The sequence below is a fragment of the Cornus florida genome, unplaced genomic scaffold, assembly GCF_030987335.1.
Source record: "Cornus florida cultivar Cherokee Brave unplaced genomic scaffold, ASM3098733v1 CherokeeBrave_3.0.0_Hap2_Chr02, whole genome shotgun sequence".
Lineage (NCBI taxonomy): Eukaryota > Viridiplantae > Streptophyta > Magnoliopsida > Cornales > Cornaceae > Cornus > Cornus florida.
The window spans coordinates 45,313,506-45,339,972 of NW_026775572.1; positions in this window are offsets into that span (position 1 = coordinate 45,313,506).

Consider the following 26,467-nt stretch of genomic DNA (forward strand, 5'->3'; position numbering starts at 1 on the left):
GCCCACCTAAGGGCATAAGGTGGAGCGGCTCCTTAATAGATCTCAAACAGTAACCAACACAAAATATCTCTGTCATTGCATTCCCCGCACGCAGGGAGAACAATAAAAGTACATGATGTGACAGTGGCCCCAAATACAGGTTATGTGCCGACCAAAAGGGGACACGTAGCCAATGGAGCAGAGGAGGGGATATGAACGTTGACCAAAAGGAGATCGGTAACTGTAAGGAATCCTCCGATGCCTCGTGTGATACCCCCGAATTTTCGAATGCGGGTTGGCCAGGCCCACGCCCGAATACCCGAGGATATCAAAACAAATTGATAATAAACGAACACAGAGTACAAAAGAATAAAGAAGAATAAATAAAATGCTGACAAGAAACTAAAATGATAATCTAATAATAAACCTCATAATATATTTCCATTAATTAATAAACTCTTCTGATACAACTGATCCTCCAAAATACAACTCGGGAATCCATACTGTGTGGACCCCTAGAAAATCCAAACTAAACAAATGACAGTAATCTAAAACAGGAAACTGAATCATAAAGAAACTCCTATGTAGCATCGGAAGAATGAAGTAGACTGATCCCCGCTCAGCACGAACAACCTCTACTCGTGACGAACACTTGAAAAATAATGGTGGGTCAGGCCCACAAATAAGTTCTACTCTACTACAGTCCAAGCAGAGATCCGATACACGTATACATCCTAGTCAATCCAACAGTAACTAGTAATCCGTATATATATATATACACACTAAAGGAACCTCACTAGACTATAAGGTTGTCTCAACCTGAATAGTAGGTAACATGCAAAACGCACATATAGTGAGCATGAGTACCTAGACCTACCAGGGTACACAACTACACTATATCTAGCTACACATCCCTGGCGATATACGCGCCCTAACCATTGGTCCTGAGACTCAAGCTCATATCATGGCACCATACTTATATATATAAAATCTAGTAACCATTCTATCCAGTATAAATTAATCCTTCATAAGTTATTCAACTTGTTCAGCTGACCTGACTTGAATATAAGTAGGACTTAACATTTTAGTTAATCCATTCCCTTATATAATAAATTAATACTCCATAAGTCATTCAACTTGTTCAGCTGACCTGACTTAAATATAAGTAGGACTTAACATTTTAGTTAATCTATTCCCTTATATAAAATAGGTAGGACTTAACTGATAAGTTAATCCATCCCTATAATGCCACCATCCCATACCGGTGCATTAAACCACACAATCCAACAATTGATGTAACAATTAAGGAAATACATCAAACATTCCATAAATAACTATGATAAATATGATATCAAGTTATCACATAATAGGAATGACTTATTATTTCTTTAAACTTCCTATATCATATGTCCTACACAAACTGAATCTTATACATGATGATATTTTATTATACCGTTAAATAAGGATTCTCTATATCCAATTCATCCTACACATTTAATCTCAATTACTAAAATATTTTAAAAGATTAAATCCATTCGTTTGTTTAAAACATTCAAATAGCAAGCATCATTATGATTGAGTTTATTTAAATTTATTAAAACCCAAACCTAGTCCCTATTTAATGCTCAGGAATCCTAGGCATGTTTCTACGTTCCATCATTCCACAGATATGAAAAATACATAATTTAAACATGTAAAAATTCACATAAGAAATCAAATCAAAATCATACATTTTATCAATTCATAACACAAGAACAGATATGAACCAATTTCATAAAACCTATGTTCTAACCCAATTAAACATGCATAATTATTTAATTTTATGTGTTTAATAAATTCTGGAATTTCCTAGGCATGTACAGAAACACGAATCAAAGGGAAAGAGATAGAAGAAGAACTTGCCTTAAACTTTCGGATCGAAAGTTAAACTTCTTCTTCCTTGATATTCTCTCTACAGGGTTTTTCTCCTCATTCATTCCTTTTCATCATTCCCTCTCTAACACTATCTCTCCAGTATATATCACGTGAATATTTCTAACCCCCTTTTACAACCTATAGCTATATATTTATAGGCTAAATAAAATAACCCTAACCCTTTTCCCAATCCAAGTCAACTAAAAAAAAAAATGAAAAAAAAAATATTAAAAAGGTAAGCAAAATATGTTACGTATATAATTTATGTATACGTTTATTAAATAAATAACTTATACACATTCCATTATTTATTAATGGATTATCCAATAATATTTAAGTTACCATAATATTATAAAGTAACTTAAAACATAACACGTATCAAATCTATGTATATTTTTATTATTTAAATAAACATATACATCAGATTAAATATTACTACCCAAATTACCATAAAAGTAATTAATAAATTACTTTCTCTTATATATATATATATATTAAAAAGGTAAGTAAAATATGTTACGTATATAATTTATGTATATATTTATTAAATAAATAAATTATACACATTCCATTATTTATTAATGGATTATCCAATAATACTTAAGTTACCATAATATTATAAAGTAACTTAAAACATAACACGTATCAAATCTATGTATATTTTTATTATTTAAATATAAAACATATACATCAGATTAAATATTACTACCCAAGTTACCATAAAAATAATTAATAAATTACTTTCCTTTTTATATATGTATATTATATATATTTATATATACACATACATTATCCATGGATAATAATTCATACACATCCAACCTCCTATTCAAGTAGTTCATGGGACCCAATTGGTTGGCCCATTACTACTAACCATAACCATAAAAGAAAAATAAAATAAAATAATAAAAGAAAAGAAAATATTTAATTTACAATTAATCAAAACACCATTTAAGCACATAATCTAATTAAACAATTAACACATAGACAAATACAAATAATACATAGACACATAATCAAATAATCAAGTAATACCTAATTCAATTAAACACATAAGCAATTAGTCAAATAATTAATTAAATAATTAAAAAATACAATTAAAACAAATAAATAAATACGAGTCTATCCTTTTAAAATTAGGGGTATTACACCTCGCCATCAACAGGCACTGATCGATGAACCGGAAAAGCGCCAGAATTTGTTATACACCAAGGCTCCTCCGTGTACCCATGGATCAAGTTAAGACATATGGACAGCATTATAGTTGATCCCGTCGACGATAACCCAGTAGCAAAAACACCAGCATCGATACTCCAACAACACCCGACCGAAGCAACACTGAATCCTTGGGAGAATATAGCAACAACTACGCAAGAGACCTAGATGCATGAAAAAACCCAAAAACAAAGAGTTACTTGTTGAGATTTGACCGCTTGTAATCTGGGATTATACAGATTTGTAAAACTGTAGGATTGAATTATATATTCCTTGATTTAGGGCTGATTGGTAGGTAATTAGTTTCCCGATTATTGTATAATTAGTTACCTATTTTAGCTAGGTATTGTTCTATAAATTTGATGTAACACTATCGTGCATAATATCGAATAGAGGTTTAATTCTCATATTCTTTCTCTGAATTTCAAGATGGTATCAGAACCATCATTGAACCGTATTTGTTTTTTTTATTTTTTTGTTTTTTTTTTTAATCTCTTTGAAATACACACATCCATACACAGACCCATATACAAACATTCATCTCTTTGAATTTAGCTTTGAAATACAAACCCATACACAGACCCATACACAGCCAATACATATCCATATACACATCAATTCACCAACCCAGAACTTATCATCGCTGACATTCACCAATCTCCACCACAACCGCAGCCATCATAAGCCCCAGCCGAACCGAACCAGCCAGCCGCCGTCTCTCCGCTGCCGAACCGGACTCACCGTCGGATCCATCGTCGCTGCTCGCCGCTGCACCGCTGTCAAGCTGTTCGCCGCTGCATCGCCGGATCTCAATCGGCGAACCACTGCCCGCCGCTGCATTGCCAGATCTAAATTGGTGTACCCGCTGCATCGCCGGCTAAATCGGTGCTCTAATTCGGTGTACCGCTACACCGCCGGATCTTCTTCGCTGTCCATAGCCATTGCCGGATCTGCCATGCTCTCATCCAGTTTTTTGTTATTTTTATTTTGATTGTTTTTTGTTTCTGTCTCTTAACAGAGACATATTGTGTTTCTTCAATATTTAAAAAAAAAATAAATAAAAAAATAAATAAAAAAAATAAAAAAAACAACCTAGGTAAAGGCCTTTTTGGTAAATTTAAGTATCCCATGAGCCATTATATGTCGAACCATCGTTTGTCAGAATCAAATTTGTCATTTATAAATCAATCTACTGTATCTATTCCTAACAGTGTGCAAGAAGCCTCAGCTGACCATAGGTGGAAAGCAGCTATGAATGAGGAGATGAAATCCTTATAGAAAAATGAAACTTGGGAACTCATTGATCCTTCACCAGGAAAGAAACCAGTTGGATGTCAATGGATTTACACTGTGAAGTATAAAGCCGATGGCACAGTTGAACGCTTTAAAGCGAGATTGGTAACAAAAGGTTACACCCAGACTTATGGAATTGATTACACAGAGACATTCGCACTTGTAGCCAAAATCAACACAGTTCGGGTCTTGTTATCTTTAGCTGCGAATTTGGATTGGCCATTGCAACAATTCGATATGAAGAATGCATTTCTGTATGGTGAATTATCTGAAAAAGTCTATATGAATCTCCCACCAGGATGCATGATACCTGAAAAGTATAGTCGGAAGGTCTGCAGGTTAAAGAAATCATTATATGGGTTGAAACAATCTCCGAGAGCATGGTTTGGAAGATTCACAAAGTCGATTCTAGCCTTTGGCTATCGTCAGAGCAATTCAGACCACACATGATTCCTGAAAAAACAACAGGGTACGATCACTGCACTTATTGTCTATGTAGATAACATGGTGGTTACAGGGAATGATCCTGAAGAAATGAAGGTTCTCAAGAAATACTTGTCCAGAGAATTCGAAATGAAAGATCTAGGTACTTTGAGATATTTTCTTGGGATTGAAGAATCTCGATCTAATGAAGGAATTTTTCTATCTCAAAGAAAATATGCCTTAGATCTATTACAAGAGACTGTCATGACGGCATGTCAACCAGCTGAGACACCAGTGGAAGAAGGACTGAAGTTATGTGTTGAGTCCAACCAAGTACCTGCTAATAAAGGAAGATACCAAAGACTTGTAGGGAGATTGATGTACTTAGCACACACGAGACCGGATCTAGCTTATGCATTGAGCATTGTTAGCCAGTTTATGCATGATCCTGGAGAGCAACATATGCATGCAGTTATGCGCATTTTGAGGTATCTAAAATCTGCTCCTAGAAAAGGAATTTTGTTTACTAAAAATACTAGTTATTAAAACATAGATGCATATACTGATGCTGATTTGGTTGGAGTTATAGATGATAGGCGATCTACTTCTGGTTACTTCACTTTTGCATGAAGTAATCTTGTTACATGGGAAGCAAGAAACAAAATGTTGTTGCTCACTCGAGTGCAGAAGCTGAATTCAGAGGTATGGCGCTTGGACTTTGTGAAACTTTGTGGTTAAGACTTCTCTTGCGGGATTTGGGTTATCCACCTAGGCAACCGATTCGACTATATTGTGACAATAAAGTAGCATGTGATATTACCCATAATCCAGTTCACCATGTTCGTACGAAGCATGTCGAAATAGACAGATTCTTCATTAAGGAGAAGTTGGATGAAAAAATTGTAGAATTGCCTAAGATTCGATCGGAGGATCAACTAGCCAACATTCTTACCAAAGCAGTCTCAAATCAAGTGTTTTCAAAATTTTTAGACAAGTTGGGTATGTGTGACATCTATGCATCAACTTGAGGTGGAGTGTTGAGATTTGACCGCTTGTAATCTGGGATTATACAGATTTGTATAGCTGTAGGATTGAATTATATATTCCTTGATTTAGGGCTGATTGGTAGGTAATTAGTTTCTCGATTATTGTATAATTAGTTACCTATTTTAGCTAGGTATTATTCTATAAATTTGATGTAACACTATCGTGAATAATATCAAATAGAGGTTTAATTCTCATATTCCTTCTCTGAATTTCAAGATTACTTATGAAGAATCCAACCAAATCCATCCTGGTTTAGACAGACGATGGAGAAAAGAACAAAGGAAACTCCACTACATCTTAAACCAGTGGCTAATCGTAGCGTTTTTGGACCACCACCAGAAAAATTGGTGAACCGAAGATCGCTACATGAGTACTCAAGACACTAGAACCCTAACCCACCAACAAGGAAAAACACAAGACAACAAATGAAGGAGAAAACAAAAACAACCAAGAAACACACATAGAAGTGAATATGAAAGAGGAAAGAGTAAAGATGAAAGATTCTGACTAGGCAGAGAACCTCTACTCAGATAGGGGACTTCTCATAATTAGGTCAAAGTTCAATTAGTGATTGGTCAATTAAAGAAATTATTCTATGGTGACAACATTGGTTCCAACACTAAATGAAGTTTACGTATTTTTACCAATGAGCCAGTGGTCTAGTGATATCAGCCACTTGCTTCTTAAAGATAAGAAAGGTCAGGGGTTCAAGTCTCAATAGAGACATGTATGTGTATATGTGTGAATACTAATTATAAAATAATAATAATAATAATAATAATAATAAAAGGTTTACATATTTCTAACACATTTACGTAAATATCAAATAGTGTTTGACTCAAAATCAATGGTCCGGAAATCATACAATACATCTACATTGAAGGGATGACGTGAGGACTACAAATTCATCATTGTCCCTAAAGACTCTAAAATAGATAAATAAATTCCACCTTTGAAATTTGGAAGACTAAAACATAGAAAGACGGGCGAGACATACTGTTATATGCAAAAATGCATCCTCAATAAATTAAATTGGATTACACATTTTTTTGCCGATCTTACTTTTTATGTGATTTTTACATTTTCCAAACATAAAAATGCAGCAATATTTGATTTAAAAGGAATAAATGAATTGATGAACTGTTATAGGTACTTGGGTGTACTGAATACGAGAAGTTGAGAACATATGAGGTGATGGGTTTTAAGCTTTAACGTGTGGGTGTGATGATGTGAGCTGCACATCACAAATTCAAGATGGAAAACAAAATCAACTAAATCAAAAGAGAGGTGTGGTTGATTTGCTGAGGAAGCTGTTGAATGCATTGCATTTGACTGATATTTTATCAATAAAATTTATTCTTGCCTTTGGTTAAAAAAAATATTAATTAAAAGATCAAAAGTTAATAAGCAGAATGAACCAACTAATTTTAGATCAAATAAGAACTTTGTGACCATAAGCTACCTTAATGTCACGTTATATCTAAATGGAGGGAGGTTACACTATACAAGGCAATATGCAAACGCATTATACAAGTAGAGTTGAGTTCAAGATCCTTTATATTTGTGCAAAAATTGTGGAGTATTGTAGGGAGAATTAGAAGATTCTAAAATATTAAAGAATTTATAGAGATTGAAAAGTATAAAGAAAAAAGTTTAAATTTTTTTGTATAGTTCGTAAATATCTAGAATATTTATATGTAGAGTTTTAGAAAGGAGATTTTTTACTTATAAATATGCTATAAGGGTTATTTGTTCCTTGTCTATGACGATATCAATATTTGGAAAAAATAATGCCAATGTGAAAAGAATGTTTTCCTCAATTATATTAGCATCATTTATAAACATCTGTATGGTACATCATCAAAGTTCAAATTGCAACCCTTTAGAATGAGGTGTTAGAAACTATAAACGCCCATTCAAATAGATACTGGAAGTTGTAAAAAATTCTGACATTATTTATTACATTAAACACTAATTTGAATCAAATTTTTTTTTTTTTTTTATTATTATCAAAATAATAATAGCTAGGTACAAATCATAAATATGTTCGAAAATGTAAAGGTTGTATAAAAAACTCAGTAACTAATGCTGGTAAAAAAATAAAAATAAACAATCTACCCTACCTCAAGGGACTAGTGCACAAAATCAACATCTAAAACAGTAAAGAGGTATTTTACTCTCCCCCAACTGGAAAAACACTTGAAGAAGGTCCAATTTGCTTTTCATTTCCAAGAAAAACAGTAAATTGGACCTCCTTATTTTGTGAGGTATAACACTGTTCTAAACAAATTGGAAGTATAAAAAATAATTCAAGATATGTTTAGCTCCTTGTATTAACAAATTAGCAAAGTTATACTCTGTATGCATCAATACATCATTAGTTGTCAAAAGAAATAAAAATTATAAATTTCTATCTCAAATTTAGTTAAACCAATGCACGTCTACAATAATGACAATCAGAGAAGCTATACTAACTCACATATTTGCAAGTTCAAGTTGTTGGAATTTATATATATATATATATATATATATATATATTTAAATAATAAAAATTATTTTATAGTCCTATGTATTACGTTTTCTAAAATAGGATTGCAATGTAATTATTGATACTTGATAGATTGGGTTGTACTTTCCAATTTGGTGGTCTAATTGGGAGTATGGTTTTATATCGTTGGATTGTGATTTTCCAACTTATTTGGTGTGATTTAATTCTAACCATTGATATCTAAGTTTTCATGATAGGAAGGGAGACTTAGATATGCTTGTTTGTAGAGAAGTTGTCCCCCTGTTGTTATTATATATAAGGGTGTTAAAACGCTAATTTAGACCTATCGTATCGACAACTTTCAGAAGGGATAAAACACTCTATGTTTTCAGATCTCTCAAAGGGGCATAAGGAATTCTCAAAGGTATATGTGCGTTAATCATCAATCAAGTATGAGCCTAAATTCTCTATTTAATTAATTGTAATATTCTTGATTTTTAGATGGAAATTATTTATTTAAACCCAATAATTAATATCAGAGCCAAGTTAGATTTATAATTTTTTATTGTAGAAATCATGAGAAATAATCAATTTATTTAACTTGATGAATAATCTATATGGTTTCGCCTCTATGAGTGCGAAATATTTGTTATTGGTAATCGGCAACGGACGTTTGCTGAATTGATTCGAATTGACTGTTGTATGTATTAAATATCCAACGCACCTAGACTTCACCTAGACTTCCTAATCCGTGAATGATAGATATATACATGGATTTGATAGCCCAATCCATGATGTGTTGGCAATATATATGGTGACAGATTTCTCATTGTTGTTACTAGTCTTGAAATAATCATTGCTGGGTGCATGTAAGCCTACATGATTAGATATCCATGGCAGGCAGAATCTATTTGATACATGAATATTTATTCATTCACTCAAAAAAAAAAAAAAAACAAAGTTTGAATGGTTTATTCATTTATTTCTTTTGAATTGTGCATTAAATATAATATTATATTTAGATTGCAAATTTTGATAATAAAAGTAAAACATTACTACATTACTTCAATCAGGATGTGACCATATGTCCATTTGTATGTCTACGAAATCATGAATCATGATAGACTGCGTGGATGGCTATATATATACACACTTACACTTTTATGTGAACAAAGTCACCAATCTAGTTGATATATAAGTTATAGTGAACAGGGTTGGATACGGTAATGTTTGTGGTTTTTTTTTTTTTTTTTTTTTTTTTTTTTTTTTTTTTTTTTTTTGTAATAGCCAAACAAGATAATGGTATTTTTAAGTTTTAATAACCGTTGTTTATAGTTTTGACAACTATACTTGCTTGTGTGCAAGCATTAAGACATATACAAACTCCTGACGATAACGCGCAATACGTACTATCATGGTTTTGGTAGATGGCTTAAAGATTTTATTATTTAATTGTTTATTAAATAATAATTTAATATTCAATATCGTATTATATGTGTTTTGAATTTTTTAGACATCATTGTTGATACTTATACTACATGTATCGATATAAGGTATATATTTTAAATTACATGTACAAGTGAACATTTAGTTTAGCATGAAGTTGTGTGACCATCTAGCCGTGCTCTATGTTCAGTATTTTTATTAAGTAATTCATGATATTTGTTTAATTTTAAGTTGAACAATTTATAAGGACTTGCGTGCCATAAGTAAGTAATATTAACTTGATTGATTTAAAGAATCGAGTATTTTAAATTGTTTATTGAATATATAATATACATGCATCAAGTATTTATAATTTTATTTCAATTAAAGTATAAAAAGAATTAAGATTTTTTTTTTTTTTAAATCTTGATTGATGTGCATGTTATTATATTGTTCATTGTAATTTCTTGATATGTATGAGGAAACTTTTCTTTTAATTATGTTAAAGCCATTTATATTACAGTAAAATCAAGTGTTCCATAATATTTGGGTTTAGTTTATGTGCATTATAAAGAAATTGTTGAACTTAAATAAACGGAACTTCTGCAGTTTAGGTTCTTCCTTGGGGTTTAGGAAAACCGGTAAAGTGGCCATTTCAAATGTGGTAGCCAAAGTGGGTAATGTCTACCAAAAGGTGACACGTTCATAGAGGTTATTATTTTTTAAAATTTTAAAACATTGGTATTATTGAGGTCTCACAGTGCACTTACCAATATGAGGGCATTAGTTCTGCCAAAAGGTGATCAATGTCTCAGTGTGGGATAAGTGAGTAGAATATTTGAAAGTGCTTAAATTATAACTAAATAACCCCCTTGCCAAAAGGTAGTGGAAGTGTTTAGCAATAATTCAAGTATAATCAAATAGGTTTATGTGCGATTTTATCGCAGATTTGGGAGTAAAGTAAAAATCTAAAATTCTGCCAAAAGGTGATTTTTAGGTGGCATTTTATTTGTTCCCGCAGAGTGGATGGTTTTGCACATAGTAAAACACCCTGATAAATTCGGCTTAAAACCCCAAGCATAAATTAAAGTTATAATCCCTAAAGCAGAGATATATTACTATATGTTATCTATGTGATGTTATTCAATATAACATTTATTCAAGTTACAGACGCTTCCGCAATTTAAAGATATCTTATAGGGATTGAACCATTGAATAGTTAAAATTATACTGCCTAGAAGACAGGTTTTGATATTATATTGGATTTCTTGGACTACGTGTCTGTTGTTTTAGAAAGAAACCCATATGCCCAGTGCATTGTCTTCTTAGGTAGAAAAGTTGTTACATTTTTTAAGTGAACTACAGGTACTACTATGCCATTAGATTAATTTATACTTGTATTGGTGATACTATTCAGGGTGGTATTCTAGTTTTGATACTGCCAAGGAGCTTCTTGATTTGATCAAGAAAGAGTTAATGGGTATTAAGAAGTAACTACAATACTATTATTTGACATGGATTATGTTAGTAAGATATAATGGTAATGGTTCAGTGAGGGAGTACATCTATATGATGTGCAAGCTGGTTAATGATCTGAGGTAGTAGGGAATCATATTTGATGATAAGTTATTAGTCCACATGGTGATCTATTCTTTACTTAGATTGTTTCAGTTTTTTCAAGGTGAATTATAATTCACAAGAAGTTAAATGTGGCATTAACCAGCTGTTAACATTTTGTGTTATTGAAGGGGAATGACTCAAGGGTGTTAAAACTGAATCAGCTTATCTTGCGTTGATAGTAAGAATAGTTTCAAGAAGAAACTAGGCGGCAAGAAAGTGTATAAGGCTAATAAAGAAAGGCAGAACAATATATGAAAAGACATTGATCATGGAATGATAAATGTTAGTTCTGGAGAAATAAAAGGACATTAAAAGAAAAAGCTATTGTGGTGAAAAAGAAAACCAAGCATGAAAGAAAATTGTCATATTAATATTTGAGCCTAATTTGGTAAAAGTATAGGTATTGACATGGTGGATGGATTCGGGTGTAATTCTACTTGTTTCTTGTTTTTCTATAGACTCGATACCTTCCGAATAAAATCGTACTTTGTTTAGAGAGGATTCATCCATGCTATGCACAAGATATTGGGGAATGTCTCTTAAAAGAAACTTGAACGCTTAGTTGATAATGAGATTATTGGACCACAAAATTTTATGCATTGGTTGCGTCAAAGGACAAATGCTAAGAAACACAATTTTGAGGCTAGTCGGTCATTTGGTTTTTAGACTATATTTATACCGACATTTGTGGTCCATTTCTTATTGTAGCTCGTTTGCAGCAAAGGTATTTCATTGTCTTCATTGATTGGTTCTTTAAGGTATGATTGTGTACTTAATCCACCAGAAGTCTAAAGCACTTGATGTGTGTAAAATCTACTAGACTAAAGTTAAAAGTAGTTGGTATAAAAATTATGGTTTTAAGATCAGACTAAGGTGGTGAGTTTTAATAGGAGAATGATAAGGAGGGTGTAAATAGTAGTATTCTCAATACATACTTAAAGAGTAGGGCATTGTGCCACAATACACCATTCCTAGTTTTCCTGAACAGAATAAAGTTGCAGAAAAGAGAAAGTGTAGGGATGTCTATAAGACATAGTTATATAATGCAGATATTAAGGAGCTTAATACTCACATTACCAATAATTATTTTATTAAACATCTTGAAAGATTAAAGAATTCAAGATTTTACTGTCTTGTAGACCTATGGAGATTATTGGAATATGTCATGCATATTTAATGAGAATGGTGAATCCAGTGGGAATTTAAGATATTGTAGTTTCTTTTTGCAGAAAGGTATTTTCAGCATCTATTCTATTTATTCCAGGCTTCATTCCACTTTCTTTAGTGGTTTCAGTTAAAGCTCATATTCCTACTCTTTCAGTTTTTTCTCCTTTGTAGACCTTTCTTTCAGTTTCCAATCTAGTTCCTAAGCCAATTTAGCTTAGGAAATTTTCTAGAGTTTGGAAGTATGCTGTAGTTGGTAATTTTGAGATGTCTGGTGGATATAAGACAAAAATTGATGGCCAAGTACTTAAGCAAAAGTTAAGTGTTGATTTCTTTGAAATTTTCTCCAGCTTAATTAAAGGACTTTTTTAAGAGTCATTCTTTCATTATCGTTCATTTATGGCTTAAGAAAGTTTTACAGTAGTAGTACCCAAAATTTTGATACAGTGGTTACTAATTGTAAGTTCAAAGAGAATGTTATGGATAAATGCATATACCTCAAGTTCAGTGGGAGTCATTTTGTTTTCCTTGTCCTATATGTTAATGATATTTTGCAAGGTAGCAATGGCATTCATGTGATACATGATATTAAGAATTTTATGTAAAGTTTTGATATGAAGGACATGAGTATGCAAAATATGTTATTGGCTTTAGAATCCACATAGATCATGCTACTGAAATATTTGAACTTTCTCAAAAGGCTTATATTAATTAAGTATATGAAATTTTTTAACGGTGACCAAGCGTAGTAAGCCCATTGACATAAAGTTCATTTTCAAGCATGAGAAATTTAAGGTTTAAGTGTCTTTAAGATTTCCTCATATGGTTACAGAAAGATTGTTACATGTCCTATCACTAAAGGTCTTCAGCCAAAGATAATAAAGTATTTATAAAGCACGTGATTAGGATAGGTGTTCGAGAGTCATTATGTTTTGATGTCCAGTATTTCTTTTATATATGCTACATTGCAGTTAGTTTTTTTACGCCTTGTGGTGACAGTTATTTTTTCCTCCAGTTTACGCCTTATGGTGACAGTTATTTGCATCCAAAATAAAGTTATGATGGATAATTATTATTATCTTGATATATATGATTTATGCACGTGCTATTATGTTTGCCTGGAGTGATATTTCACTCATGAGGTTGTTTGGATTAGATGTGAGATTGACACCACATCGATAAATCCAAAATAATTATTAAAGGTTGTCTGAGAGTGATAATTCACTCATACGGTTGTTTGGGTTAGATATGAGATTGACGCCATATCGATAAATCCACATATAAGATTTGTCTGGGAGTGGTATTTCACTCATGAGGTTGTTTGGATTAGATGTGAGATTGACACCACATTGGTAAATCCAAATATAAATATTAAGTTTTGCCTGTGGGAGTTTTTTCACACTCCATGAGGATAGCTTGGACTAGATATGGGATTGGCTCCATATCGGTAAACCCTCACACTGAACAGAAGGTTGGCAGTTTGCTGTAATATGTTCAGGTGATATATCGCGATGGTATGAAGTAGGATGGATAGCTTGGGCTAGATATGGGAGTGGCTCCATATCGGTAAACCTTCACACTGAACAGAAAGTTGGCGGTTTGCTGTAATATGTTCAGGTGATATACCACGATGGTATGAAGCAAGGCGGATAGTGAGGTGTGCGTTTAGACCCCATGCAGTTTGTACATCTCATAAAATACAGTAAAACCACTATATTTGCTTGAATCCTAGATGGAATTAGTTTTGAGAATATGGAACTGTTTAGACTAATATATTACTTGTTTACGCATTCATGATCTACTATTGAGGAAATTTATGGAGGAGAGTGTTCTAAAGTTTTAATCCATCAATTTCGATAATTGTGTTTTCTAAATAAAAATGAATGGCCACTCGACTTTTATAAAGTGTGTTGCAATCCATAGGGTCATTTTATAAAACTTAGAGTGTATGGACCAAGTGTGAGATTGTTGGAATTTATATATATATATATATATATATATATATATATATATATATATATAAATAATAAAAATTATTTTATGGTCCTATGTATTACGTTTTCTAAAATAGGATTGCAATGTAATTATTGATACTTGATAGATTGGGTTGTACTTTCCAATTTGATGATCTAATTGGGAGTATGGTTTTATATCGTTGAATTGTGGTTTTCCAACTTATTTGGTGTGATTTAATTCTAACCATTGATATCTAAGTTTCCATGATAGGAAGGGAGACTTAGATATGCTTGTTTGTAGAGAAGCTGTCCCCCCTGTTGTTGTTATATATAAGGGTGTTAAAACCCTTATTTAGACTTATCGTATCGACAATTTTCAGAAGGGGGTAAAACGTTCTATTTTTTCAGATCTCTCAAAGGGTCATAAGGAATTCTCAAAGGTATATGTGCGTTAATCATCAATCAGGTACGAGCCTAAATTCCCTATTTAATTAATTGTAATATTCTTGATTTCTACATGTGAATTATTTATTTAAACCCAACACAAGTTTGCTTGTATTCATGTTTTTGCATTGGGAAATAATAAAATTGACAACCTAACTGTAGGGTTTTTCACATAGTAATGGGACACACGATAGGTGTGTGTCCCATACTTTGTGGACACCCATAGCAGTGCCCTTTTACATTTATCTCCATCAATATCCTCTCTAGAGCATCTTTAGCAATGTGTTAAAATGCCCCTTTATGTAAAATATACAATGTTTAAATTTTTTTTTATCTCCAGTAGTATGTTAAGATACATTGTCACCTCACCAATATGTAAAATTGTCGTGTATTTTGCACAACCTTTTTACACAGCCACATGAATATATTTTCTCTCTCCTTCCTCTTTCTCATTTCATTAACAAATCAAGCCTATGTTGAGTAGGTATGTAAAAGTTATGTGACGTCTTGAACATGACACGTGATTGGTTGTTATTTGCAGATATACTTTTACACAAAAGATATAAAATAATTACTAGAGCTAAAAAATAATTAGTGTAACATTTTTGTATAAATCTACTATCACACATCATATTTACACAAAACAAAATATATACTCTTCTCACACCACTGAAATGTAGGCCTTTTGGAACAGTTGAACATTTTTGGGCCCAATAGGGCTCTAGCTCTCCCACAAACCTATTGACTTGTGGGCCAACGGATCCAAAATTGTGCTAACAAAAACATAGACTCAACTCTGGGCCTAACTATGACCTTTACTTTGATGAACACAGAGCCTCCAACTTGAATTTATTTTGCAAAGTTCAAGTTAGACTCTAATTGATTAAGTTAAAACTTAACTGAGTTGACCTTGGTTCGAATTGATAATAATATAGTTGGTTTTGAGTTGAAAATTTTAAAGAAATAATAAAAATAAGATAACTGGAGGTACTTGTATTTTTTTCATTTGGAATTGCTTTTCAACTATTTAAAAGCGATTTTAAATAAAATTAAAATTTGTAATTTTTAAAACTGGTTATGAGTAGAGATTTCATATTTTAGATAACTGTTTTAACAATATAATTGTTTTAAAGAATATTGTTACCAAACAGATTAAAAAGTACTTTAATAATTATGAAAAGTACTTTGTTTAACCACTTTCACTCCAAAATATGTTCTTAAATAAAGTTTTTAATATTTATATCATGTAACATCTCACCTACTACTGATTTAAACTTTTAATTAGGTTTGGATGAATGTGATTAACACAATCCATACCAAATGTTTAAACTGTCAGCGGGGTGTAAGCTGGAATAGATATTAGAGGTGCTGGGCGTGTCATGCCATTAGTATACCCACCCAATAACAATAAGCTATTTCAAAAAAAATTAGTCCACCTATTTATAAAATTGATCATAATAAAATAATATGTTATATTTTATTTGGTAAGTACACTAATAACGTGGCGTGTTTGGCACACCAATATATTCTTTTATAAAAAGTCCTCTCACATATTCCCAGTCTTTTATCAAGGGTGTCTCAATACAGGCATTGATTCCAATAATAATAATAATAATAATAATAATAATAATAATAATTAATACAAGTAGTAATTATAATTATTGAGGTCGACAATGAAAATGTAATATCAACCTTGTACTTGGACACATCCGGATTCCCATCTAGAAGGAAAACATAAAGACCCCACCTCCACCTCAATAATTAATAATTATAATTAAGGATAAAAATGATTTTATTAAAATTTTATGAAAATGAATTTAGAAAGTATTAAATTTCTTTTCTATTATTTTTTATTTCCGTTTGTTCAAACCGAGCCTAATGCTTCTTTAGAATTTTATGAAAATGAATTTAGAAAGTATTAAATTTCTTTTCTATTATTTTTTATTTCCGTTTGTTCAAACCGAGCCTAATGCTTCTTTAGATAGAAAGATAGGAAGAGGGACTGGATAGAAAGATAGGAAGTGGGACTGGAAGGAAGATATTCGTAGGTTAGAGATGAATTAATTAAGGAGAGAAAAGATAATAAAATGAATGAATTATCTTTTCTTCTTCATAAATAAATAAATATATATATATATATATATTTATTTATTTATGAAGAAGAAAAGGTAACCAAAAGTTACCGACACACTATTCATCAACAGTGAAAGTTGTCGACACTCACTTTTTCAAACAGTAAAAGAAAAGATTCGTTCTTATCTTCTCCGACACTGTTTATCTTTTGTAAGGTTATTTAAACCGAAGCCCCAGAAAGGTTTAGGTATCTGTTTTTCACATCTGTTTTTAGAACCCTTGTAATTCTCTCAGTCCACATCTGTTTTTAGAACCCTTGTAATTCTCTCAGTACCCTTCTTATATAAACCTGTGTTCGAGTGTTTTTCCGCATGTATTTGTAATTGGTATCAGAGCCTACATCGAATCTGGACCATTGTAAGTTATGTTTGTATAATATAGTTTTCAGTATCTAAATTGTGCTTTTCTCCTGTTATAATTCTCTTATGTTTAATTTCTGTTGCAAGCCCATATTATCCTGTCTTTGCTTATATGTCAGTGTCTGTACGACTTTTACGACTATAATTAAGCTGTTCACACGAACCCTTGGTTTTAGGCACCAGAACAGAAATCTTAACACTTTGAGAATCTGTAACTGTTTATATGGCCCAACTTAGCTCTGTAAACTGTATTCGCAATCTTACTGGTCACGACACCGAGGCTTACCGCCATATTTCTCACTTCACCAACACCGAACCTATTGCGTTTTCCCAGATTGGTGCAGGAATGAACTTTCTTGTAGACATGGTTACTGATTGAAAAATCGATTTCCAACACAATCTAGAGGCAACCAACACTCATATGGCTTCCTCCTTTGAAGATGTTCAACAAGGAATGATCTCCTTGAATGACAAACTTGAAACTCTTACTCAGATTTTCACCCTTTCATCCACCCCCGATACGTCACTTCAGGATCAAATAAATCAAATGACTATCGATTTAGCCAAACTTCAAAAAGCTAAAATGTCAGATTTATATCCACCTGAGCCACCAGATCCTCCTATATATATATTTATTTATTTATGAAGAAGAAAAGATAATTCATTCATTTTATTATCTTTTCTCTCCTTAATTAATTCATCTCTATATATTTATATATATATTTATGAATGAATTATTTTTTCTTCTTCATAAATAAATAAATAAATAAATAAATAAATATATATATATATATATATATATATATATAATTCATTGGCAAGAAAAATACACACATCACTTACCCTCCCACTTTGAAGAATCAAACTCTTACCATCCACTTTGGGAGATAAAGAGATACCACTAGGTCACAAGACACTTGCTCTTTCTTCGGAAAATTTCTTTCCTTCAAATATGAACCTAGAAAATGAGAAAAGACAAGCACAACTGTTATAAAAAGTTTTAAATTATAATACAATCCTTCTTAAATACTAAATAAATCTCACAAATAACGTAAGTCATGGGTATAATAGAAAAAACAATTTAAAATTCTTTCTTCTCTTACCAAATAATGTAAGTTCTGAGTTTCTTTTTTTCTCGTTCATCCAACCCAACAAAAAAAAAAAAAGATAATAGTATCTCTTCCCTAAATATGTCTCATTTATCTCTTCTTCTCTTTTTACCATCTAATTTTCTTTTTTCTTACAAAAAGAAAAGCATAAAGAACCTTGATATCCACATTTAGAATTACATTTTCAAAATCGATAAAGCAAAGTTTGGATTGGTTAATATCTCCCTCAAAACGCAATTAATTTATTCCCCATTTCTTTTAAAATAAACAGAATTAAATCTCTCACATTCTTTCCCACGAAATGTCAAAAACAATTAAAAAGGTGTCTTTTCTGTCGACATTCCAAATAATCTGAAGTGGTATAATTGCCAACCTTTTCGCCTCTTCCTCAGAAATTCAACACGCCGTAAATGTTGGCCTTTTGGAATGGTTGAACAATTTTGGGCCCCACACAAGTCTTGAAGGCCCACAAATCTATGCAAAAGTGTGCTAAGAAAAACCTAGACTCAAAACTGAACCTACCTATGATCTTTAATTTGATGAAAACAATCCGTCTCCAACTTGAATTTATGTTGAAAAGTTACTCTAATTGATTAGGGTTTAAACTTGAGTTAGTTGGGTTTGATTGGAATTGATAATAATATGGATTGACTTAGAGTTGTGTTTGGATCTAAGTAACACAATTTTTTGAAATTACTGTTGCTCTTGTGTTCTGTAAGCCCTTTCACTTTGATTCATGCTTTGTGTGACTTAGATATTTGTCATTTTTGCACTCTCACAGACTCACCCCCTTATGTGTGACTTAGATAAAAGTGACGCCCGGAGTAAAAAAAAAAGAAATTACCACCAAATTTGAACTTTCTGGATTGAATTCAGATTGTCACGCCAAAACTTTGTTGTTAAATAAAGTTTAGGTATTTATATCATGTAATATGTCATTGATTATTTCAATTTGACAAATAGTGTTAATGTGACGGATTGGATGGTTTGTGACCCGACACAAAAACTTAAACTGTTATGTGAGGTTAACACTCAATTCATATATAACCATTCACTTCTTCATCATGATTCGATATAAGACAAGTTCCTCTTATACCATTCTTCCCTATCCAAATTAGTAATGTTTTCGTTACGATCGGACCACTCTATCTACTCAGGTTGTTCATTGGACCCATGCATTTAACGTAATACCGAATCAAGCGTTTGATGTAATACCGAATCAAAAAATAAATCTAACTCTAATATTAATTATAAGAGATTGAGCACTTCAAACTAACACCGAATAAAAAATTCAACGTGAAAAAATTACCTCCGGTAACACTTAACCAATAGACCTCAGTATCATTTTCCATATAGTTAGCACAATCTACACCAAAAGTTTAAATGTGTAGGCTGAGTATCTTTATAAATGTCCTCTCACAGATTCCCGTAGTCTTTATCAAGTGTGTGTCAATAGGCGCATTAATTATAATTATTGAGATGGCACTGCAAGTGCAATCTCAACCTTACCCTAAAAGTACTTCTATAAGCAAAAAGAAACACCACCTCGATAATTATAATTAAGGGTAACAATAATTTCATTAAAATTTTATGAGAACGTATTTGAAAATTTTTCTTTTTTTTTTTAACCTTAATTTTAAAAAATAAAATTAATTCGGATTATTTATATGGCCAATTTGCATATTGAATATTTAAAATAATGGTTAGTTAGTTTCTTATTAGATTACTCCTAAGCACAAAGAAATTAAAAACTTGATGCAAATTTCTAAAAAATTACAAAAAAATCCTTCATAAATTAATTTTTCAAAATGTTAGCATACATTAATTTAAGATTTAAACAAAGGGAGTAGAAAAGAAAAGGTGATCGGAATTTGAATATTATTTATAATATACTTAAAATAAAAATATGTCAAAAATAATATTATAATTCAACTTTAGGTTGGACTCGAATTACTAACACCTCAACACAAACTCAACTCTAATTAAGTTCGAGTTGAGATTTTTTAATCCAAACCCAATTGTAATTATAAAAATAATTGTCCAATTCATGAAAAATCGAGTTGACCTCAAGTTGGGTTCGAATTGGCCCACTCTAGTTGCACCGGCGCTACCCATATTAATTTTACCAACTGATGTGTCATCATTTATTAAAATATTTTGAAAATGAGATATTTTATCTTGGAAAAACTACACTTACATAGAGTTAGGAGTCTTAAATAATAAAATGGCCTATTTTAAAATTTCATTTTTCACTTTGGTTGAATTAAGTAAAATAATTACATATGCATCAATAACTATTGTTTAGGTCCAAAATGTCCTCCAAACACTTATTCCAAAATATTAAAAATTATTTCCCTAAAATAAATACTTTTTTTAAATAATTTATTTACTTGAAAATTTTAAGAAAATAAGATTTTTCCTTTAACTTAAAACCATATTACTGCAACTTTCATATATATACACACACACACACACACACGAGAACTTATATAAATAATAAAAAAGATTCAATATATTAAAAAATTGGGCAATCAAAGGTTAGTTCCCAAAAAGAAAAATATAATCAAACTCGAGAATATATAAATCATCTTTGTTGTGGTGCATGCCTTGAGATGATCATCAATTTTTTTGGTCAATTAATTACACTTGTTTTAATTATAAAAAATAAAAAAATAATAAAAATAATGATTGCTGGTGTACCATTTATTGAAACTAAATTTTTTGTATATTTCTAAATTGACATTTGCAGGTTTGAACCGATATAGATTAGGACATACCGTTAAAGTTTTTTGCACAAATATATATATATATATATATATATATATATATATGCTATTTTTTATTTTATTTATTTTAGTAATATATAGACCATATGTAAAAATGTCAAGTTGAAAGTCAACTAAAAAATCTTGTTTTTCTATATTTTATGAATGAAAGAATTATTTGATTTATGAAGGATATTTTGGTATTTTGAAATAAGAGTTCGGAAGGTATTTTGGTCATAAATAATAATTATTTATCATATGTAATTATTTTATCTAACTCGACAAATTAAAAAATTAACTTTAAAATTAGACTAATTTATTATTTAAGATTCCTAAATCTACTTAAGTCTAATTTTTTTTTTTTTACCTTTATCCATCACTAAAATGTAAAAAAAAAAACCGATAAACAAACTATTAAACGTGTTTTATTTCTGTCAACATTCCAAATTATCTGAGGTTGTATAATTGCCGACCTTTACGTCTCTTTCTGAGAAATTCAACGAAGCAAACAATTCAGAGGCAGAAAATTCATTACAAAATTCCAAGTAATTTTCATGGCTCGAGAGAATAAGTTAAAAGTGAGGAGAATTTGTTGATGATTTGACTTCTTCAACTCTTAGATTACGCGTTTACGGCCACGGCTTTGGGATCAATTTTCAAGTGGAGTTAGCACTACCAGGAGTTTTTATGGTCCGAAAGAAAGAAAATAAAGTTAAAAACTCTTTCATCCAATGGAATGTTGTTTGATGTCAACTTGGTTTAATAGTGGGGCTAATGACACTAGTACAGAGGATTATATATGTTGGCTTTGACTATGGTAATAACAAAAAGACAAACCTCCTTCACTAATATCTGCTCTGTGTTAACCGCGTGAAAATAATTTTCTTTTTTTATTATTTATTTTTCTTTCCTTTTTTGCAAAAAGTTGAGGCACGCAATCGCGTAAGAGTGACAAAGTTCAACAAGACAACTCGAATGCGATACCAAATAAATGAGTTTGGGTTAATCTTAAACAGATTCGAGTCGTAAACAAATTGACATGATTAACTCGATTAATTAATTATGTTGTGTTAAGATTAAGGGGTTCAACCCTGTGTAACTCAATTTATATCAAATAACCATAGGCAATTAGGTCATTTCACCGTAAACCCTAATAAAAATTAAACATTAGCTCATTAGTTGTCATTATTAATTGGATTTGTAATAACTACCTAAAGTTGTGTATTTTAGTTTACCATGCAAAAACTATTAGTAATTTGGTTGGACTAATATCTAATTTTTTTTAATTGAAGGTTATAAATAATATAATATTTAATTTTGACAAATACGTTATTAAAAGGGTTAACATGTCACACCTACAAAACTGTTGGGATTTATATGCCCTGGCATAGCAAATTCCTATCTGAATTATAGTGACATATGTTCCTGACATATCTGAAATATTTATGATTTATATAATTGGTGAATTCAATGTATTATGTTTCGATTCACTATGAAATTGATAGTGTCCATGTAATTACAAGAAATATTTATATATATGTATGTGATGGCAATCAATGCATGATATATAAATAGTAATTATAAATTGTTCATAGTCAGTAATTATGGATGGACTCATAATTAATTAAGACTTGAACTAGATCCGCGTTAGGTTAAGATATATTGCGAGAGCCGTCGTATGCAATTACTCCCTATCACTGTCATGGCATTTGACTCTTAAGCATGAGAAAAGTATAGACTTTTTTATTAATTAATAATTACTTTGATTTGTTCGGCGGATTCTTCGGGATCCTTAGACCGACACTTTGGGTAGTTATGTAATTAATAGTTAGAGGGTTATATTTTCAATATTTGCATCATTGCTACTTGTATTTATTTTGTATTGATTATGGTTGATCACAAAGTAAATTCGAAGGCCTTCGTGTGTTTTTAGACAAAATGATTTATTATATATTTATTTATTTAAATTATTATTTTTGTCAAACAAATGTTTTATTGTGATCGAGCCAGAAATAATCAGAGGTACCAAAATAGATATATTAATTAAGTAGTCGGATTGATAGCTTTATTTATCTGATAACTAATTATGCATAGAGGGGTCAAAGTGCAATATTGACTTAGAGGTTATTTATTATTTAATTGGAGTTCAATTAATTTCTTTTAGTGGAGTAGAAATTAATTTATGAATTAATTAAATTGGGTCCATGGACCGGGCCAATTATTAATTCATTGTAACCAATAAAATAATAGGCCCAATGGATTCTCACTCATAGCCCAACTTAATATTGGAATCATATTAGATTTGAGACATATGAATTAGAGATGGAGAAGGATTTGTTGTTTCCTTTTTTTTATTTTTATGTTGCCTATAAATATACATGGTCTATGTATATTTTGGGGGGTGACTTTGAATGAGAAGGAAAAAGGAATTTATTTTCTCTCTCTAGAAAATTAGGGTTTATGTTCTCATCTAATGGAGGCTCCCACAAGCCTAGTTTTCCAAGGTCATTCATGGAGGCTTATGAGTGATTCCTAAAGGCAAAACAATTACCAAGAAGATAGAGATCCATGGAAAAGGTGTCTAGCAAAAGGGATCTACAATAAGTGAGAACATTCACTTTAAAGGAGAGATCTAAGGTTTACTCAAACCTTGATGTAAGTATTCAATCTTTTAATTGAATGATACATCATGTTTTATTTTTGCATAAAACTTGTCTCTATGTGATGAATCAAGATCTATGATTGTAAATCCCTCGAAAAGATTTTAAAACTAGCGCGTTTCCCAACAGTGGTATCAGAGCATGGTTTGATTCATTACTAGAGATCATGTTTTTTTTATCAAAAATCATCATTCATGGATCCAAAATTATATTCATATATATATTTTATTGATGTATGTTGATGTATGATTTAATATGTTGATATATATTGATACATGATGATGTATGAATAATTGTGAATGAATGATGATGTATGGTTGGGCCATGGATGAAGCTTATAGGAATATTGAATGTAATTTTATCTTTGGATGAATGTAATTAAGGCTTTGATTTAGCCGTTTGAAAGTTCAATGATGTAATTTAATTTTTTCCATTGTATTTCAAATTGTAAATATTTTTAAAGCCATGTAATCTTCGTCAAAGGATGCTATGAAGCTTCAAGAACGTCCAAGAGGGTTAAATTAGGCTTCAGGAATTTTCTGGGATTTTTTAGAAATTTTCCGGAATTTTTTTGGAATTTTTTAAGGCTTAATTTAATTTCTGGAATTTTTATATAATTTCTGGAATTATTACGGCGATTTTCCGGCGACCGGAGTACCGTCAGCGGCAAGTGCAGTCACCGAAGTAAGGCTGCTGTGATACCCCTGGATTTCGGATGCGGGTTGGCCAGACCCACGCCCGATAACCCAAGGATATCAAATCAATTAGCAATTTAAAGAACACAAAATACAATATAGGAAACAGGAATAAATAAAATTTTGCTGAAAAGAACTAAAATGAAAATCCTTTAATGGAAAAAAACCTTCGAATAAACTTTATATGCAAGAACTAGTTTGAATACACCAACTTCTCCTTTACTTCTAATACAACTCGGGAATCCATCTCGTGGACCCCTACTAAAAATATTCCAATATTGAACATCAACAACTGCAAAGACAACCAACGATCATAATGAGAAGAAAATACTCCTACATCGTCGGTGGAGTGAATAACTGTATCTGCTCAGTATGATCAAGCTCTAAGCCTGAAACTGACGAACACCTGTAAAAATAAGAGTGGGTCAGGCCCACATGCAAGTTCTATCCTAACTGCAATCCAGACAGTGACCCGATACGCAGATACACCCTAGACATCTCAGCAATAGCTATCTAGTCCATACATATATAAATATCCACACTAAGGGACATTCACTGGACTATGTAGGGGGTCTCAACCTGAATAGAAGGCAACATGCAAAAACGCACCCAAAGGTGGGCATGAGTACCTAGACCTAACAGGGTACACCTCAACCTATTATAACCAGCTACGCATCCACTGCATATACGCACCCTAACCAACGAGTCTGAGACTCAAGCTCAACTCGTGGTACCATAAATATATATATAAAGTCCGTCTAAATCCAGGGTATGCAGTTCAACTATTTATTAAACTCACATACAATAAACCAACCAGTTAGTCACTCAACTTATTCAGTTGATATGACTTAACTACCATCCGTTAATCCCGGAAGTCATCCAACTTGGTTACAGCTGATCTGACTTAGTCACAATTAGGATTCGATATCTTTCAATCCATTCCATTAATCCATTAGGTTAGGTTTATGCGTTTTGAGCTAAACCGTCCCTAGTATGTCACCGTCCCATACCGGTACATACAATCCTCCATATCCATGTAAATTACAACATATATAACAGTTCAATAATTTACAGACCCAAAAACCACCATCCAAATAATTGCAGAAAAATATTTAAAACTTCAGCAATTTAAATCCAAGCATTTAACCATATAGTTGCAGGAGACGATTTAATAAATCAACAACTAACATCCAGAGCATGCATAGACCAAATTTAATATGTCAGGGACTCCATCATGCATGTGAATAGGTTAAATAATCCTATTATTATCCAATAAATTGCTAAAACAATTTCAGAAGATTGTTTAATATTTCAGCAATTTAAATCCAAGCATTAACCATATAGTTGCAGGAAACGATTTAATAATTCAGCAACTAGCCTTCTAAGCATGCATAGATCAAAATTAATAATTAAATGACCTTATCATGCACTTGAATGCATTCTAAAACAAGTTTTATAAACACATTATACTCCATCAAATTGCTGAAATTTAATTCAACAATTAATTTATCTTCCATTTGTTAGCAACATAGGGAGTGTTTTAATTTTTACACTGTTTGTCCCGACAATTTAGAATTAAACCCTAATCAATTTAAGGTCCTAATAACACCCAAATTCAGCTTTCTAAACTCTCTGTGGAACCCCAGACCCAACAGATTTAAAACCCACGCTCCAATAGTAAGCACAGTACGTAGAAAATTAAAAAGAATTAAAATAAATCGTAAAATAAAAAGGGAGTCTGCTCCAAATTTTGGAGCAGGCTCTTTTTCAGCCTAGAGC